Source organism: Peromyscus leucopus, chromosome 20 (genome assembly GCF_004664715.2).
Source record: "Peromyscus leucopus breed LL Stock chromosome 20, UCI_PerLeu_2.1, whole genome shotgun sequence".
NCBI classification, from domain to species: Eukaryota; Metazoa; Chordata; class Mammalia; order Rodentia; family Cricetidae; genus Peromyscus; species Peromyscus leucopus.
In genome coordinates, this window is record NC_051080.1 from 61,989,775 (window position 1) to 62,008,873 (window position 19,099).

Genomic DNA, 19,099 nt, shown 5'->3' on the forward strand with positions numbered 1-19,099 from the left:
GCAATAGTTAAGGGAACACAGAGTCCTGAAAGGAGAGATTTTTTTTAAACAGGGTTGATTGACTTTCTTTTTCTCATATGATGTGGTAGCCACAGCTGGAGCCAGTCTCTTGCATAGAGACTTTGGTGTGGGTTTTCACAAGTTGGTCTGAGAGTTGCTGTAGGGGAGAGGTGGTAAGCATAGGCTCTTTCCAGAGTCCAGTTTGTGAGCAGCAGGGAGACCGGACAGGGCACAGTGTCATCATTCTGGATCTCAGCCTACAGTTTGCAACTGAGTCACCAGAGGACTTATTAGATACGGGTTACTGGGTTCCACTCCCAGACCTCCTGATAGGAATTTTCATTACTTAACAAATTTCCATCATTGTTAGCATTGCTGGTTGCTGGCCTGCATGCATGATTTCAGAATGACTTCAAGGCATTGTGCTCTGCTTCCATGCACAACAATGAAAAACATATGGTGTTGCATTTTACAATGGATGATGAGAGGGTCATTCATAATTTAGTGGAGGAAATGACCTTTCCTTCCTTTACCTATACAGTAGGGAACTCTGAAAGGGTTTGAAGAAAGGTATGGTGTGATGGTTTTGTGCCTGTGTTAGAATTAGTTAGGGTTGGACTTGAACCCTGTTCTCTCACTTATTGCTTTGGTCTTAGTATAGCAAGCAATAGAAACATGATATGAGTCCTGGAGATAGTAACAGGAAAGATTCCATTTGGCCTAGGGAAGCAGGAACACTGCCAAATATTGATGCTGTCTGCATGAGGTCTGCTAGATATCTGGGGTTTGTAAAGCAGATATGTTGGGGGTTTGTGGGCAGGGAAGTGAGTCGATGATTCCAAGCAGAAGTCACCAGAGTTTCAAGTCACACATTGCTGTATTCAGTAATGAGCGTTTCCTAGTAAGTGTGCATTTTATTACAGCTTTGTAAATGCAACCAAACTTAAAATTCTCTGGGATCCTATGGATAATTACTCTCTGAAGTCAAAAGGATGCCACATCCCACTGGAAAGCACATAGTAGACACGGAGTCAGAGCTCCAGAGCTGCTTCCTAGTAGCTCTGTGGAGTTCATACACAGTGTTCTTTCATCTCTAGAGACTCTACAGTGCAGTACCACATTAACACTGACACTCTACACGTGAGAAACTGAAATTTGGCCTCAGGGAAGTGGATGCAATTTTGTACTTTGGGAGTTTTGATCCTGCTGGATAATTTCAGAGGAGTATTTCTCATACCTATTCAATGGCTAGAATTTCCCATGGGGAACTTGCCACAGAATCTCAGGCCTCTTTTCTGGGGGTTACAAGTAACTAAGTAGAGTAAGAGTTGGAGGCTAGCCGGGGCTATGAAGTGAATACTGTTTCAAACAACAATAAAAATAAATAACAACGATTTAAAAAAAAAAAAAGAAAGAAAGAGAATAACAAAGAGAAGGCCAGAAAGAGAGAAACAAGGAGACGGGAGTGAACATGCGGCTACAGGCTGAGGAATTCAAGTGTTGCCAGGAGCGTGGACAAGCTGGAGAAGGCGAGGAAGATTCTCCCCTAGAGCCTCCCCAGGAAGCACAGCTCTGCCAGCACTTTGGTTTGAGCTTCCAGCTTCCAGAGCTAGGAGAGAATGCACTCAGTTATTTTAAAGTTCTCACTTGGTGGTTATTTATTATGGAAGCCTAGGGAAATGAATATATCTGCCACCTGGAAATTTCAGGGCAATAATTATTAACTTAAATTGGCATCTAATCATAAAAAATACATATAAACAGGCAATAGTTGCTTCTGGGGAGTTGATTCAGGTTTTTGGACACTGTAAAGATAGACTTTCCCTCCCCTCAACCCATTGAAACAGTTGAATCTTGAGCTATGCGCAACTATCACTGTTCTGTTTAAGTCTGTATTATTTCCTACAGTTGGTACCCAGCTTACAGAACTGTTTTGAAGGTTGTGGAGACTTTAAGAGGTGGGGCCTGCTTGCTGGAACTAGGGCACAGGAGGTGAGCTTTGAATGTTATACCGACCCCTCGTCCCAACTTTTCTCTGTTTTCTGGTCTGTTACCATGTAGGAAGGCTCCACCAGACAGTCCCAGCGTCATGAGCTCTGCCAGGCCTTCCCTGCTATGATGGGATGGACTGCACTCTCTACAGCAATGAACCAACACAAACGCTTCCTCCTCTAAGATTCTTCTTTCATGCACTTTGTCATGATGAGGAGAAAAGGAACATAGTTTTTATTAAAAAAAAATAAATCATTAAATATTTTGCCTTAGTATCATGGGAAAGATAAATACTTATGGCGTCATCTATGCCATATGGCGTTTGTCAATAGGATGCACCCAGGAGAGGGGAGGGGCAGGAGGAAGGGAAAACCGCTGTAGCTCTGTTCTCCACTTGATCACCTCAGACGTCTCTAGGAGCATCTGCATCTTCTCCAAGCCTGCCGTATAAGGACCGCTAAGCCACAGAGCGCTGACTCTGCTAGAATCTCAGAACTGTTTGCAGCCAGGGTCCTCTAGTTTCACTACAAGTGTGGGCTTCAGGGCCTCCTCAAAGAGAAAGAACACTGTTTGTTCCCTGCAAGGCCAGCACCATCCTAACCATCAGCCTTTCTTGGCTGGAGTTTCTGGAGCTTCAGGAGAAGGAATTCCAAGCTGAAGAACTTCGACTATAACTCACCATAAGAACCTACCACACTACCCACATGCTCTTTACAGCATTGCTCACAATGAGGTCAATAGCATCAGTTCCCATTCCCTTGGAAAATAAAATTGAACATGTAACCCTGTGGTCATAGCAGGGGGGATTTTTTCCCCTCATAATGGTGTCTTGTGATTTTTCCCAACTAATAAGCCAACCAGGGCAATCACTGTAAAGAAGAATTTTCCATCTGAGGACAGACCTAGACTATTTTGGGAGCTTCTAAGGCACCCCGAAGATCACAGGTGCAGAAACCGATGGTGTCTGTTTGGCACTGCACATGTTAACTTGTAGCCGAGAGGAATGCTGAGCAAAGGCTGAGCTACTCATTGGGATCACTTGGGTCTTCCTTGTGTTCATTTGCAACTGTACAGTCCATTCAGCCAGGGGAAAGATTCAGTGCCTACTCCGAACCAGATCCTGGGATGGATGCTGGAGGGATGGCATGATGCAGAGAAGCCAAGCTGCTCTACTCACTGAGCTCATGAGAAATACAGGTGCCAATCAAATGAAATACACAGGTAACCATAGCCCACAGCATGGGAACTGCTACAAACAAATGATACATTGAGACTCTGGTTGGAGAAACTTATACCACATTTTTGCTGAACAAAATTTAGGCTGTGGATTTTTCTCTTTTTAAGTCAGTATGTTAAAATCGTTTTGGCAGTTTTATGGGTGCATATAATGAATTTTGATCATATCCCCCATTACCCCTCCTTGTCACCCTTGCACTAAATGTCCCAAGGAGTCTCTCTTCCACTTTTGCATCTCTTCATTTTCAATGTCTTGACCCATTTGTGCTTGATTAGGGTTGCTTGGATGAGGTTATTCACCAGACTATGGGCAACCTAGGAGTGTCTATACTCCTGATAAAATGTTTTCCCTTCTCCCAGACACTATTAATTGCCAATAGCTCCCCAGGAAGGAATGGGGCCCCACAGTTATCTCCATCCATGATGGGATGTTGGTGGGCCCAAAAGTCTGCAGTTTGGGACAGGTAGTCATAGTTATTTTGAGTTCATGAGTACAATAAGCTGTGTGATGTCCAGAAGAACACATTATACTGTGGGGGTTTATACGGCCCCCAGAGATAAAGTGACCATTCAAATGCTGCTGAAAAGTTACGTTTTTTCACTTACATTCTTATAAGTTATGGAGTACTTTAGCATCCATTATCTCATTTGATTTTCACATCAATACTGCAATGATGAGATTTTTTTTTAAAAGAAAAGCCTGATAATTATTATAATGGAAACCAATTCAGATACAAATATGAGAGAAATGGCAGAAAGAAACAAGAAGACAAAACATTTCAATATTCTGTTCCTTGCTTATTAAAGACTGATGGCCCTTAATGGAATTTGTGCAACATGAGAGTAGGAGAGAAGATTGTTTTAGGGGCGGACAGAGACCTGGCAAGAGGTGGGCAGGGAAGTAGGGGGGGGGCACATGAGCAAACTATAATGACATATATGCCTGACAAGGCCGTTGTAAAGTTCATCACTTTATATACTAACTTAAAATTTAGTAAAATATAGTGGTCTTGTCTTTAAATGCAGGTATGTAGGCTAGAAAGGTAGAAGAGATGCTGTAAACCAAATGTTCATTTCAGTGTTTTAACTGTGGCAGAATGTGGTTATGTTATAATTACACCTATGTTGCTATGACACGCAAAGACACTGGTTCTTTTGAAACAAGGATGTTCTCTCTGGACCCGCAGGGAAAGACTTTCAGCTATAAACAGCAACAGCCTCCAAAAGTAACTACTATAGTTGCAATAGCGAAATACACCTTTCCCATGTTCTAAATGTGAAAAGGCCCAGTGACCCATCCTCTGGCATCTTTGGTCCACACTGGTTCATTTGAATGACTCTAGCAGTGTAAGACTTACATTTAAAACCTTATAAATTGGGGAAAAGAGAGGGGAAAACAACCTCCTCTGCCACATTGCTAGCTCTGTGGTGTTCCTTAGTAAAAATTAAATAACTTGACTGAACTCAGTACATGACAGTGCTGATGGCGTGGTCATGATGTTTATGCTTATGCTCATGATTTCAAATCTTGATCAGCTAGCGTAGCCCAAGTCCATGAACTAACATGCTATGTGTTCACAACATGTTCTGAGATGGCTGGAGCAGAAATTTGCTTCATTAAGTTAGTTGGAGATTCAGGCTGAGGGAAGATTTTGATTTTTTGACACTATAGTCTCATGAACATACACGCTCATCTTTGTGTCAACCCAGAAGGGCAAAACCCACTTCTCCTCATATTTCATCAGCCAGAGTTAGTGAAAGACCCAATGTAACTGTTTGAGTAGTTTTACTAGCAAACTCTGATTGGTTTGACAGGTGTTAGTGGTTGTTATGGTTGGAATGGCTCTCATGAGATCATATGTTTGAATACTTGGTCCTTAGTTGGTGGAACTGTTTGAGAAGGAGTAGGAGGTGTGGTCTTGTTGGAGGAGGTGTGTCACTGGGGATGGGCTTTGATGTTTAAAAAGGCCATACTATTCCCAGTTAGTCTCTTTCTGTTTGATAACTAAGACAGTTGTCTAAAATCTTCTCCATTCCTTCTGAGTTTTTGAGGGTAACCATTTCCTTGGATGACATCCCTTATTGTTTAGGTCACATGACTAGTTTCACTTCTCTGTAACCTGACTGAAAAGAATCACCAAACACTATTCCATACATAAGTCCTAACAAATTTCTATCTAGAACCCTCAGTTGTTGAAATGAGTAAAATTATATCTCTGGGGATCCTGGATCTAATCTGAAATAATTGCAGGCACAAATCTTCTTGAAGTTTCAGGTTGTAGGTTTAAAACTCATGTTAAATGCATGCTGCAAAGATTTCTGTTCTCCCAACATTTGGAGTGAAGTGTACACTCCTGGGAAGCATCCCTTTTCAGTTCATTCAACTGCTTTCTGTATGTCTTGGTAAAATTCATCTTATTCACTTGTGGACTTTGCGAGACAAGTTGACAAACAATTCTGAAAAGCCCGACTTCATAAAACCCATCTTAACCAATGGGTGAATTCGGGCTCAGGGATGTAAAATAAAGCATTCATGACCACAAAGAGCTGCAACCCAAACCTCTGCCCTTCTGTTTCCAAAACCAAATCATGCAGTGTCAGGCAGCTAAGTAAGCGGTGCCTCTCAGCTGTTACAAAAACCGGTTTTAATGGCGTTTTGTGACTTCATTTAGTTCAATCCTTGTTGGTTCCAGTTAGTTCTTTGCTCTTCCGTGGATTCAAAAACCATAAGCATCTGACTCAAGATAGAATAGTTGACCCCCCTAGAAGGATATAGGAAGAAGAGGTGTACGGAGTGGTAACATCTGTAGAACAGGATAGAAACAATCAAAGCACGTGTTCTGTGGCGCTGGTTGAGCACGAACAACACCCTGACAGCTCAGCACCCACGTACAGCAATAGCAGGTCTGAAAAAACTTGGAAGCTAGCAGGATTGTGGGACTCCTCTGATATCAGCAGGAATATCTGGGCTCAAATTTCCCCACTGGCTCAGGCTCCCTGATAATTCTGACCCACTTGTTTCCCCATCTAACAGCAGTGCTGAAAACTGTGCCCTCAGAACATGTCGGGGTATTTCTATAAGGCTGTATGTGGCCTTGGCAGGATGCTACACCTCTGTGCAGGGTAGTGTAGTGAGTCAAAGCCTACACCTGTGCTTCCTGGAGAAAAGAAAGATGCTATTTGCAAACTGACCCCATTCTTCCGCATGTCAGCATCATAGTTATAAGATCAGACATGCTGTGGTTTTCACCGACACAACACAACCTAAAAAAATTCTTACCATTTTTTTCACACTAGCAGGGTCTTTTGATAGTCTGAGTAGTGCAAGGTAATTTATTTTCAAGAAAAGGGAAACAAGACAAGATGACACTTGCTAAGTGTTTACTGTATGATGCGCGAGAGACAAATGTTTTTTTAGGTAACTTAACTATTGTATGTACATAGAGCCATTATCAGCCTTTACTTTACATATTTAAAAAAAATTCCAAGAAGTGAACTGCTAAAAGTTACCCTGATCACAAATGAAAAAGCAAGTGCTCAAGCCTGGGTTGGCCTGGCCTGAAAGTTAATCATCTTTTCATGACTGTACAAGGCAAGAGATAAAAAGGAAATACTCTTTGACGGCTTGAGAAAATAGCTCCCCGAGTTTTAACTTCAGGATCTAGTGTTTCGTTTCCAGGTAACATGAGAAAACATTTTCCAGTGGTCTGAATGTTTAATAATACGGTGATGAGAACAAATGGCAGTTCTTGGCATTGACTATGTGTTTTATAACAGAGATGGGGAGAGCGTTTTCTTCCAGATGGGAAAAGAAAGCACCCCACACAGGGAGTGAAAGCACACACACGGAAGGGGGGAATTATTCGTCTCTTTAGAGGACAGTGAATTAGTACTGAGGTTTGGCTCGCACTGATGCATCTTCACTGGGCTTATACACACTTCTTCTATTTCTCTGTCTCCAGGTAGTCCCCTTTTGTAGATATTTCACTGTCAAAGCCAGCTTGGTGGGGATGACAGCAGCCTTCTTAACTGTGTCTCCTGCTGCAGATGGCTTTGCCATGATAGAGGACGGTCCCTCTGGATCTCTTCTACCTTTCCTGAAGTACAACAGTCCACTCCCAGCCCACTCAGAGCTTTGTGACCCTGACCACTCCCTGCTATTTTATACTCCTGTAGCTCCCAGCTTCCCCAAATCAACTGTCATATCTTCCCAGCCTCTTAATGGTTAAATCTGCATCATAATGGTTAAAATAAATCTTTTTTGTTGTTCTTAAGAAGGGTTCTAGCCCAGTGTGGTGGTGCACACTTTTAATCCCGGCAGAGATTGAATCTCAGGAAGCAGAGGCAGATGGATCTCTGAATTTGAGGCCAGGATAGCCAGAGTTACACAGAGGAACTGTGTTGAGAGAGGGAGAGGGAGAGGGAGGGAGAGGGAGGGAGAGGGGGAGGGGGAGGGAGAGCGAGAGAGCGAGAGAGCGAGAGAGCGAGAGAGAGAGAGAGAGAGAGAGAGAGAGAGAGAGAGAGAGAGAGAGAGAGAGAGAGAGATCTCACTCACTTGGCACAGGTTAGCCTGGACTTTGTAACTTGAGGCTAGAATTGAAGTCCCGATTTTTGTGCCATCAGTGCTCAAGTGCTGAGTTTACAGACATTCTCCACCACACCCAGCTTTAAAAGAAATCCTTACTGAAACTCTACAGTGGGGTGTGACTTCCAATTATTAAACAGGAATCTACACATAGTGAATCCGGGCTGTCCGTGGTGATGTCTCCAAAGAAGTCAGTGTTCGGATTCACCACATGTTCTTATAACTAGTCAACACTTGTATTGCCTGTATCAGACCTATCATCAAAGAGGCAGAGTTCAATACCTTTCTTTGTTTTTTGAGACATGGTCTCACTCTAACTACACTAAGGACATACAATTTTTTTTTAAAAGTTGTTTTTGCCCCCAGCTTTTCTTTATCCTTCTTTGCCTTGCTCTGTGTTCCAAGATGCAAATTCTACAGATTAAATGATGGCATGCCAGCTTCATGGACTCTGGCTTCCATTTGTGGGTAGCTCCTTGGAAACATTAACAGGGGATGTTAGAGCAGTGGTGGAACATCGGTCAGTGCTCTTAACTGAGGAGCCATCTCTCTCCTCTCTTTTTGGTCCCCTTTTCCTTCTATTTATTTTATTTTTTAGCCTGGCACTAGAAGAGAGAGAGCACTGACTGATGTTCCAGAGGACCCGGTTCAATTCCCATCACCCACACGAATGCACCTGGCCGTCAGGTGTCCGATCATGCCCCCTCTCCCAGAAAAAAAAAGGCACCACATGACCCCTCTCTCTTCTCATTTTAAGAGGTCACATACAAAGGCAAAAAGCACGACCTCTTTTGGGTTATACAGCCCAAGGTCATGGGCAGAGCAAACACCACTACACAGCAATCTGTCCTTAATCCCAACTGGGACTCTCCCAGTTCCAGAGCTACTTGTCTCTGTTGCCTCCTAAGCCTGGGCGTGGTAACAGCTTCCTCCTGCTAAGATCTGGGTATGTGTTGGCTCTTTCAGACCAGCTCCCTCCTGTCTTAATGCTATTCAAGTAGGTATCACCTCTCCTGGTGAGTCAACAGTGGGATAGGGTTCACAAGCAGAGACTTTGTTCAGGTAACAAGAATATCCCCACATTAAGCACTGTCTAGTGAATCCTCCAAGGATGACACCTGTATCCTAGAACTGGGACTGATATTCTCTTAATTGGATTTAATGAGTGCTGTCTAATGCTACTGTTAGACGTGGAACAAATGCAAAAGCAAAACATGAAATGTAGCATAGAACTTCAATAACCAAAGCTATCTAAGATTGAAACTTAAGAGACCGAGAAAACTGGGTGTTGTGACACCGGGCATGGGTATGGTTATCTCAGCATGCAAGGTGAGCATATTGCAAACTCAAGGCCAGCTTGGTGACAGAATGCAATTCTGTCCCCCAAACCAAACTCAAACAAAATGAAACATTGACAAAACTCAAATCAAAGGAGCCAGTGGTGTCAAAACTCCCATTCTAGCATTATTTAGAAACAAGGTGGCACCACCCTTCCGTGTTTAAGCAGGAGTCACTCTAAATGTACCCCGACTACTTTGTGCCCCAACTACTTTCCCCACTAAGGAAAACAAATTTCCGCACAAGTGGAAAGAGAGAACAAGGTCTCTGTATGTGAATTTCTATCCCCTTGTTGACTCACCAGCACAGGTGATACCCGCATGAATAGAGGATGTCTGTATGGTAAGTCTGGGGTTATTTTCAGAGCCATCATTATCTCAGCTGGAAAATCCTAGGGCAGCTATTTGCAAACCAAATGGAGTTCAATTAATGGATCAAGAGCAAAGGGACAAGACCTGTATTTTGAGAGTCAACATTAGCAAAAATCCTCCAGCACCCAGATGGCCAAGTTCAGCCTCTCCAAAAGCTCATACAAGAGGGGAAACTGAAAATTTCCTGGAGTGGGGTACTTACTATACAGGAATGAACTAAAATGAACTGTGAACCTGTGGACCTGAATGTCGATGAAATCATGGAATCTTGCTTCGTGCGACCTCTGAACTTTTTCTTAAGGCAAGCCAGAGATCGTTTTTTTTTTTTTTTTCTAAGCTAGTGCTCTGTTGTTACAGAATTCTTACTAATTCATATCTCGCTGATTAAAAATGTATGCTAATTAGTGCGAATGCTAAAGATTATCTATGAAGGAAACAGATTTTCTTAAGAAATAACAGGGCTCTGAAATGTTTTTAAGCTCATTAAATTGAACCTGTCATGCACTTGCTGTCTAGACAAGTATGTAAATTATGCTAAGATTCTTGTTGAACAAAGCACAGGGTGGCTTGGTCATTCATGTTAACCTCTCCTCCCTAAGAACCCAGCAAAGTAGGTCTAAACTCAGGGGAGGAGGAGAGGGGCAGTATTTCAATATGCATTGGAAAGGCAGGCAGCCGTGAATACGTGGAGGAAGTTATATAATATATATAATATAATAGAGGGAGTTATAACCTAAAGGGGCACAGAGGATGCCAGCTAGGAGTATTGGAGCTGCATGACCCAGAACCTCCAGAGAGGATTAGGCCTGAAAGTCGGAGTCCTCATGCATTCTGGATGCTAAATGTTGGGACTTTCAGAACAATGGCAGCCCGGTATCCTCTCACTCTCCATTCCCCGCCCACACCCAAAGAAAGAGTGGGTGATTCATTCTGGAGTAAATGAATAGACCCAGAAAAAGATCTTCTAAACACCACACGTCAGAATCAGAAGTAACTTCTTCCTGTGGGAAGCTTGCCCAGCGATAACTACAACTCTACCGAGGCTCACATAGGCTTTAATAGACTGCTTAGTCTCCCTCCATCTAAATAATAACGAGGGATCAGCAGACGGTTGAGGAATGCCTCCAACCGGGAAGATGAAAATGCCTCCAAAGCAAGCAAGCAATCAAGCAACAGAAATAAGAGCAAAGAGCCCAGTAAAAATCAGCTAATTAACAGTCTCCAAGTGCTCGCAGAGAATGTGATGTCTACAAAACAAGAAGAAAATTCTATGAAAAGGGAACATCAGACTACGGAAAGAGCCGCACTCTGATAGCTGAAATGTAAACAAAGTGTTCTCAAAGGAAATGTAAAAACCAGTTTTAAACAAATGTGACAGAGCCACAGAGAATCATCTAGAAAACAAATGTAAGCAGGAATTCCAGCATCCTTCCAGCAGGAGATGACAGTCAGAAGAGAGAGGAAGACATTAGCAACTGAATAATGGCAACAGATTTCTAGGATTTCAGATGTGAACTGCTAGACAGGCCTGCACATAGGTCATAAAATAAATGAATAACTACTATTAAAAAATAAGTCTTTTAATCTAATTTATTTTAAATTGCCTGTTTTTATTGTTATCAGCATTTTTGTATGTATGTGGTGTCTGTGTGCATAGGTGTTTGTGTGAATGTGAACCTGTCTATTCATACTTGTGTATCATATGTGTAGAGACCAGACGTCAATGTCAGATGTCTTCATCTATTACTCTCTACATCATTTTCCCCTATCATTTTATTTTTATATAAACGGCCACACTTATATTTGATGCATTCCCCCTTCTTTCCTCCAGCAACAAAATAGTTCACTTGGCTTTGTCTAGGTGATAAGCAAGTCGGTAGACAGGCAGTTGGTAGATCGGTGATATGCTGGTAAGATAGATGAATATGCAGGACCAAAATGGTAGTTTTGGTGGTAAGGTGCATAATTTGATGTTACTTTTCAACAATAAAATACCGATAGTTTTGAAGTAAGCACCTTGATATTTCACCCAGACTGGTCTCCAGTATTTGAATTCAAATAATCCCCCTTCTTCAAATTCTTTTATAGCTGGGACTGTGGTGTTGTGTTTTAAAGATGGCAAATTAGTGCAGTCCAGGCCTTGGCGGGTGGAGCCTAGGGGCACTGTGGAGAGTTTTATTAGTGGTGAAGGGGAGAGAGAGAAGGGGAAGGGAGGAGAGGGGGCAAAGGGGGCGAGGGGAAGGGGGTGCTGAGGAGAGAAGAAGAGAAGGTGGGTAGGGCCCCACCTTTTATGAGGGGACTTTACGCATGCGCAGAAAGACCATGAGGCAATGAAGGCATGGCCCTGAGTTGGCCAAGGTATTGCCTGTGTATTGGCCAGGTCCCCAAGGGGCGGGTCTGAAAGCTAACAGACTGAAGACTTGAATGAATGAATTTTACCTTTAGATGTTAAATATTTAACTTATTCTTTAAGCTGCAATTGAAAAATTGTAACATCGACTCTTTTTCTTTTATTAAAAATAGATTTTTTTCCCACATAATATGTTCTGCTTATGCTTTCCCCTGCCTCTACTCCTCCCAGTTCCTCTCTACTTCCCCTCCCATCTGGCTTCACACCCTTTCTGTCTCTGATCAGAAAATAAACAGGCATCTAAGGAATAGTAATGAAATACAGTCAGATAAAACAAAAACAACAAGTTGGAATAGGTCAAAACAAGCAAGCAAGAAAAAGAGTCAAAGAAAAAGAATATTGACTCTTATGATAGATGTAGCCAAGGAAAAGGGATTCCGCTAGCATGCACCAGGAAGATTCCAGATCTAGATCTTGAGAAACCATCTTCTCCACAGATACAAAAACTCCTTTGTTAGTAACACCCGGACCTATAACTGAAGAATATTAAGAAATAATTTGTTTTGATTTTAAGATAAAGAGGAAAACTGACACAAATGTCACTGAAGAGCTAGGGGATCGAACAAAGAAATGCTGAATGTTTAAAGTGGCCCTAAGGTATTCCTTAGGAAGTGGGGTGGGGTGTGGCAGTGGAGAGCAGAGGGAAGGAGGAAGTCCTAGACTGACGACTTTGGATTTAATTTTATTCTTTGTATTGGGGATCAGACTGAGGTCCTCATATATACCAGGGCAAGCAACCTACTTTCGGGTCATGTCCCTAGGTCTTTCTTAAATCTTCTATTCTGAGACAGGGTCTCCTTTAAGCTGCTAAGGTTAGCCTCGAACTCATTCCGTAGCTCATATAGGCCTTGCAATTGTGATCCTTTCCCGTCAGCCTTCCAAGTAGCAGAGATTACAGACCTATGCTACCGAGCCTAGCTGAGGACTTGGAATTTGACACATAGATAATACTTAAGTTCTTCAGAGACTATGAGTTGAGAAATTAGAACATAGATCCTTGCAAAACTCAGCAATTTCAGCAGCCTTAAAAACCTCTGTGAAAGAATGTTTTCTTATGAAATAAATCTCTGCCCAACAGCTTGGGGACATGACCTGGAAAGTTCTCTGATCTCTGAGCAAAGAGGAAGAAATAAAAAGAAAACAACAGCAACAACCTGACAGAGCTCCTCTGCGTTCCTTGTACCCGGTGATGACATTGTGACTTAAATCTATATTATGACATTGTTGTCCTAATAGAAGCCCAAGGCTGTCAACATTAAGTCACCCAGTCATCACAAACCACTCTACATGGCTAGAATGTCGAGCCATGTTTTCCAGAAAACATCACTGTTTATATGGGCAGATAAAAAAGAATATCTTAGACTGAGAACACCAGAACGCTAATACGGACAGTTCTGGATTCCGGGGAGTCTAAGGTCAAGGATCTGGCTGATTTGGTGTGTAGAATATATCTGCTCTTCATAGATAAGGGCTAGTATGTGCTGTCATGTGGCAGCAGGAGTGAATCAGCTCCTTGAAAACTTTTTTTATGGGCATTAATCTCAATCACTAATCATCTATTCACTTCACAAAAGCTCCATATCTTAATGATGTTACACAGAAGATTAGGCTTCATCATATAAATTTGGGGGAGATAAGCATTTAAGAGCTATGCCCCCATCCCTCAAAATCCATGCCTTTTTTAGGCACAAAGCATACTCTTTCTATCCCAGTAGTCTCCCAAATCGTAACTTGTTCTAGCATCAACTTAAAATTTGAAGTCAGAAGTCTTATCTAGATTTCCAACTCAGACTCGAGTGAGGTGAAGACTTGTTCCATCCTAAGATAAGTTCCCCTCCAACTTTGAGACAGTGAAAGCAAGCAAGACCCATGTTTGCAAAACACAGTGGCAGAGCAGGCTTAGGATAAACACCCCTGTTCCAGATGGGAGAACCTGGGAAGGAAAAGAATAAATAGTACCAGGTCCTACTCAAATCCAAACCCAGCAAGCTAACATTATATCGTAAGTCTTCAGAATATCTTTGACTCAGAGTCCTCTTCTCCTTACATAGTCATTTGGGGTTTGGATCCCCAGTCACCAGGTGACCCTGTCTCCCATGGCTTTCCTGAACCACACCAGATGGAAGGTCTTAGGAGTTGAAGTCACTTGCCTGTAGCTTTCCTAGGTTGGATTTGCGTGCTGGTAAGTGGGCTGGTTTGTAATCTCCAGGATTGCTGTGCTTTCATGACCTCATTGAGAATTGTCTTAGTAGGAGGTCTCTGTAGTGGCCTTACCCTGTGGCTTGGGTCCTAGAACTTTACAATGTGTCCTTTGAAATGGAGGTGCTGGTGGCCATGGGATTCATAGTATATGCACCAGTGTAGATGCAGGACCATAGAAACTCATGTATCATCTGGGGCAATCGGGAGCATTGCATCATAACTGTGCAAGGAACACAGCTTTGTAATTGTTCTGTTCTCAAGGCCTTACATACAGGTGTTTTGTTCTGGGCCTACAAAGTGCAAGACAGCTCCAAAGAGCTCCTAAATGCTTCTGAGGTCATCTTTTAACTGTCTCATTGAGTAGTATCTGGCTTTCATCTATCTATACCAACCTCCTTACCAAAGGTTCACTTGGCCATGCCCTCTGTATTCTTCCTGAATACACTCTTTCAATCTTACAACACAGCTAGACTTAGAATTTTCAATGTATTTAAATTATCCTTTCCTTTCAGTTATACATTTCATCCTTAATTTCTTTCTTTCTTCTTGTATTTTACTAAAAGCAGTCGTCAAGAGAAGGCCTGACATATCTTCAGCATTTTGTTTAGGTATTTCTTTTATCAAATATTTTAGTTCATCACTCAAAATACTTCAACAAGACAGTAGGATGTGAACACAACTCAGCTGATTTCCTTGACACTTTTAAAATCTCTTTTCAAAGGACACTAGTCCTATTCATGAGGGACCGACCTTCAACCTAATTATTTCCTATAGCCTCTACCTCTTTGTTTTTTTTTTTTTTTTTTAACACAATGCTTTGTTAATTCTTTGAGATACAAAATACATAAACTATATTTTGATTCACTGGTGGGGATGTCGTTCTGTATGCTGTGAATATGTGTTGTGTAGTGGGTAGCCATTCCAACTTGGTTCTGGAAGTTCCAACCCCCATTGAGACTCTGGCAACTGTCACGCCTACGAGGCGGGACGAGGGGAGGCGCCTGGGGACCCGGGAGCTGGATGGGCCAACGCTCGCTCTGGGCGCTCTCTCGTGCCGGGACGCTGACCAGTGCAGATTGACTGTGTAGAGCTCCGGAGAACACCGTTGGACTGCATTACACCTTCCCCAGACCCTGCGACCTACCCATTACTTAATTTGTGAGTTTCGCCATTAAATAAATATCCTTTTAACTACGTGGAGTGGCCAAAATAATTTCTCCAATATCTGGCGCCCAACGTGGGGCACGAACCCACGACCCTGAGATTAAGAGTCTCATGCTCTACCGACTGAGCTAGCCGGGCTGGTACTGGAGAGATGGCGGAATGGCGGAGATGGCGGAAATCGGAGCTAGCACTCTCCTGCCTCTTTCGCTGGTCTGGGGCTAAGCTAGGGAATTGAGATAGGACTAGCTGCTCCCTTTTTCGGGAATGGAACCGTGTAGGTGTTCCCTGGTTATATGGAACTTTGCAGGCGGGTTTAGGTACCCGCCAGCTAGGGAGGAGACGGCGGGAGCCGCCCAGGCCTTTGGAGTTTGCCCCACGTGAGCGCCAGATATTGGAGAAATTATTTTGGCCACTCCACGTAGTTAAAAGGATATTTATTTAATGGCGAAACTCACAAATTAAGTAATGGGTAGGTCGCAGGGTCTGGGGAAGGTGTAATGCAGTCCAACGGTGTTCTCCGGAGCTCTACACAGTCAATCTGCACTGGTCAGCGTCCCGGCACGAGAGAGCGCCCAGAGCGAGCACTGGCCCATCCAGCTCCCGGGTCCCCAGGCGCCTCCCCTCGTCCCGCCTCGTAGGCGTGACAGTTGCCAGAGTCTCAATGGGGGTTGGAACTTCCAGAACCAAGTTGGAATGGCTACCCACTACAGTGTTGCTCTGATTGGTTGATAAGTAAAGCTGTTTGGCCAATGGTGAGTCAGAATAAGTGTAGGCGGGACATTCCAACTAGAGAGAGAGGAAGGAGAAAGGCAGATCTGGGAGACACTGCTAAGATGCAAGGTTTAAAGTACCCGTAAGCCACAAGCCACTTGGCAAAGTATAGATTTAAAGAAATAGGTTAATTTAAGATATAAGAGCTTTCTAGGAGAAGCCTGAGCCATTAGGCCATATAGTTTAAAAATAATATAAGTCTCTGTATGTTTATTTGGGTCTGAGTGGCTTCAGGACTGGGCAGGACACAGGAAAATTTTCAGCTACAATTCACTCCCTATTCTTATCTTTTATTCCTCCCAGATTCATTCTGCCCTGTACAAAATCAACCATGTGCCTTGTTTGTTTTAGAACCCACTGAGTCCTAGTTGTGCTGCCCACATACTTATGGGTATGAGCCCATCCACTGGAATGTGATCAACTGTACCTTTAATGAAAACCAATTCTCCCACCCCCAGAAGCTATCAATTGTCAATAATTTCCTCAGTTAGGGAGTTGGGTCTCATGATCTATCTTTTCCTTTATGCCAGAATGTTGAGTGACTTGATTTTGTACAGGGCTTAAGCAGGAAACCATAGATGCTGTAAGTTTATGATTACAATGGTGGTACTATCTAGAAGATACCCTCTCACTCTGGATTTCCCCAGCCTTTGACTTAACAATCTATCAGCCCCTGTTCCTGAGCCTTGGGGAGTGGTAGGGATTTAGCTGTCTCCTGTGTGGTTGAACAATCCATATCCCGCCTTCTAATACTACTGAATGGAAGATTAGGTTTCAGCATCAGACCCTGGAAGGCATACAAATATTATATATTTAAAGAACTTGAGAACAGGGAAAGTAGTAAGAAAGAATAAATGATAATATTGGGATTTATAATCTATGCTTTCTAATTTCAAATTGTGCTTATCCCCCCCTGTGATACAGCATGTAGTTCATGTGGATAAACTTTTCACATTAGGATAAATTTGAAATTTCATATTTCATTTCATATAGCATAGTTACACATTGATTTTACATTCTCCTCTTGCTTTCAGATGTAATGTAAATCAGGATCTCTGAGCAATAGATTACATTATGAAGCAACCATTAAGTGTCCAATCAAGAATAAAAAAAAAGTAAGAAAATATGTATTTGGTGAGCCTCTTTATAGGGAAGTCATCTTGAGGAGAAAAGATAGATGTAAGTGCCTCATGAATCTTTGTTATGAATGCAATTAAGGAGGAAAATTGTCAACAATATTCAAAGTTTAATGAGTATAGTGGAGAGTTCTACATAAGGTATGGGGTAAGGAGGAAATAAATTTAAGCCAATAAAATGCTCATTCTTCTGTTGGTAGTCACTAAAATGTTATTTGTCTATAAATATGGAGCTAAAGTATTTGGGATCATCTAAAATTCTAACTGAACAAAGTGATATGAAAGCAACCTCAGAGAGCCAGGACTAGGAAGTGATTCAGGTTGATAACCAAACCCCAACTCTGTTTTGTTTTGACTCTCACCAGAGAAAAGAACCATGGGAAATAAGGAGGTTTAATTAGCCATGAAACAACAGGGGAACCATTCAGGGAAACCACAGGTTATTTATGTTCAGCCCAGAGGAAAGGGAGTTGGCAAGGCAAAATGCTACATACTGGCCACTTTGGAAAGGCTCTCTCCTTGCTAGAAAGACCAGCTCCATCTTTCTTATGTGAAGCACTTCAGATGTATTAGCCCATCTTATATTGATTCCAAACTTATCCAATAACTACTGTGGTACTTAAATTTCTCATGTAGCTAGTCCACACGGAGAAAATGCATGCTATAGTTGCCTTGGAAGTCAGCAATGTTGGAGTAACTTGGTGTTCTGGTATACCTGCTTATATTTGCATTTGTCTTCCAACGCAGCCTGTCCATAATAGGAGCACATCAAGATCCTCCCTTGCAGGCAAGCCTATTTGCTTGACAAGTGCATTGATTACTTAAGTGGATTCTGGCTATTAGGTTAATGCGAGTCAACCTTTCAGAGATGGATCCATCCTTGCAGGCCTTTAAATCAAGTTGCTGACTTTCTGTAGCTGAGGATGAGCTTCTGACTTATGGTGACATCACTGATGGTGCTTTGTGGAAAGAAGCCTGAGTGTGTTCTACAGGACTTAAGGGATCCCACCTCTCTGAGTTACTGTGCCAAGCTGACATTTCCAGTTGAATCTCTCACCAGAACACCTTGTATAGAAACACATACTGTTTCCCAAAGCAGGGTGAGTGTATCTCTTTGTACTTTACCCATGAAATACACAGTGAACTCTGTTGTGTAGTTCACAAGGTGGTGAACTGATACCTCATAACACTGCCTGTGTTGGCACAGCTGTGCACACCCACTACCAGGCTAGTTGATGCGTTATCCGAGTTTCAGCAAATTTTCTATGTATGGGGAGAGAATGTTGCTTTAATCTAGTCCCTCATATTCAAAACTATCCGGGGAAAGATGTCTTCAAAAGAAAAATCTGAAGAAGTAAGAATGCCCCAAATGGATAGATAAGTATGCGGTTTATCATATATTAGTGAGAACATTCTTAAATAGCTCCTTTGTACTGAACAAACTTCCTGAAAGCTCGGGTAGTGGAGTGAAAATGCAGAAAGCCTCAGATTTCAAGAACCACGTAGTTCAGGAACTAGGTAGGCAAGTAAGAAAGAGTTGTCAGTCTTTACGAAGGTTGCAATAAGTAAACAGAGCTGCATGGAGGGTGTAGCAAGAGTGATGTCCAGGTGGGGTCACTTCTGCTGGGGCTTAGACAAGGGCCGTTGGGAAGATGACAGGGAGGTGACTGCTGGCCTTACACAAATTACCTAAGGATTGCTGGAGCATCAAGGCTGGAAATGTAGGGGCCAGTGCTGGGCAATTAGGGAGGGTACAAAGCTTACTGGGGCTTTTATACAATACTGAAGAATATAGATATTATGATGTGTGGGGGGAGAGAGAGCCTGTTTGAACAAATGGATAAACACAGGGTTTCTTATTCCATTGATTAGGAGGATGGGGGCTGGAAAAGTT

The 19,099-nt window shown here is 42.6% G+C and overlaps 1 protein-coding gene and 1 non-coding gene across 2 annotated transcripts in view; both read right to left on the bottom strand.

The window, feature by feature from the left end:
- The window catches only part of Sntb1 (syntrophin beta 1), a 259,198-nt gene that overhangs the window by 127,093 nt on the left and 113,006 nt on the right, over positions 1–19,099 (bottom strand). The window lies entirely within an intron of this gene.
- Positions 15,364–15,436, bottom strand: Trnak-cuu. The gene has a single exon. It is a non-coding gene; the product is annotated as a tRNA-Lys (tRNA).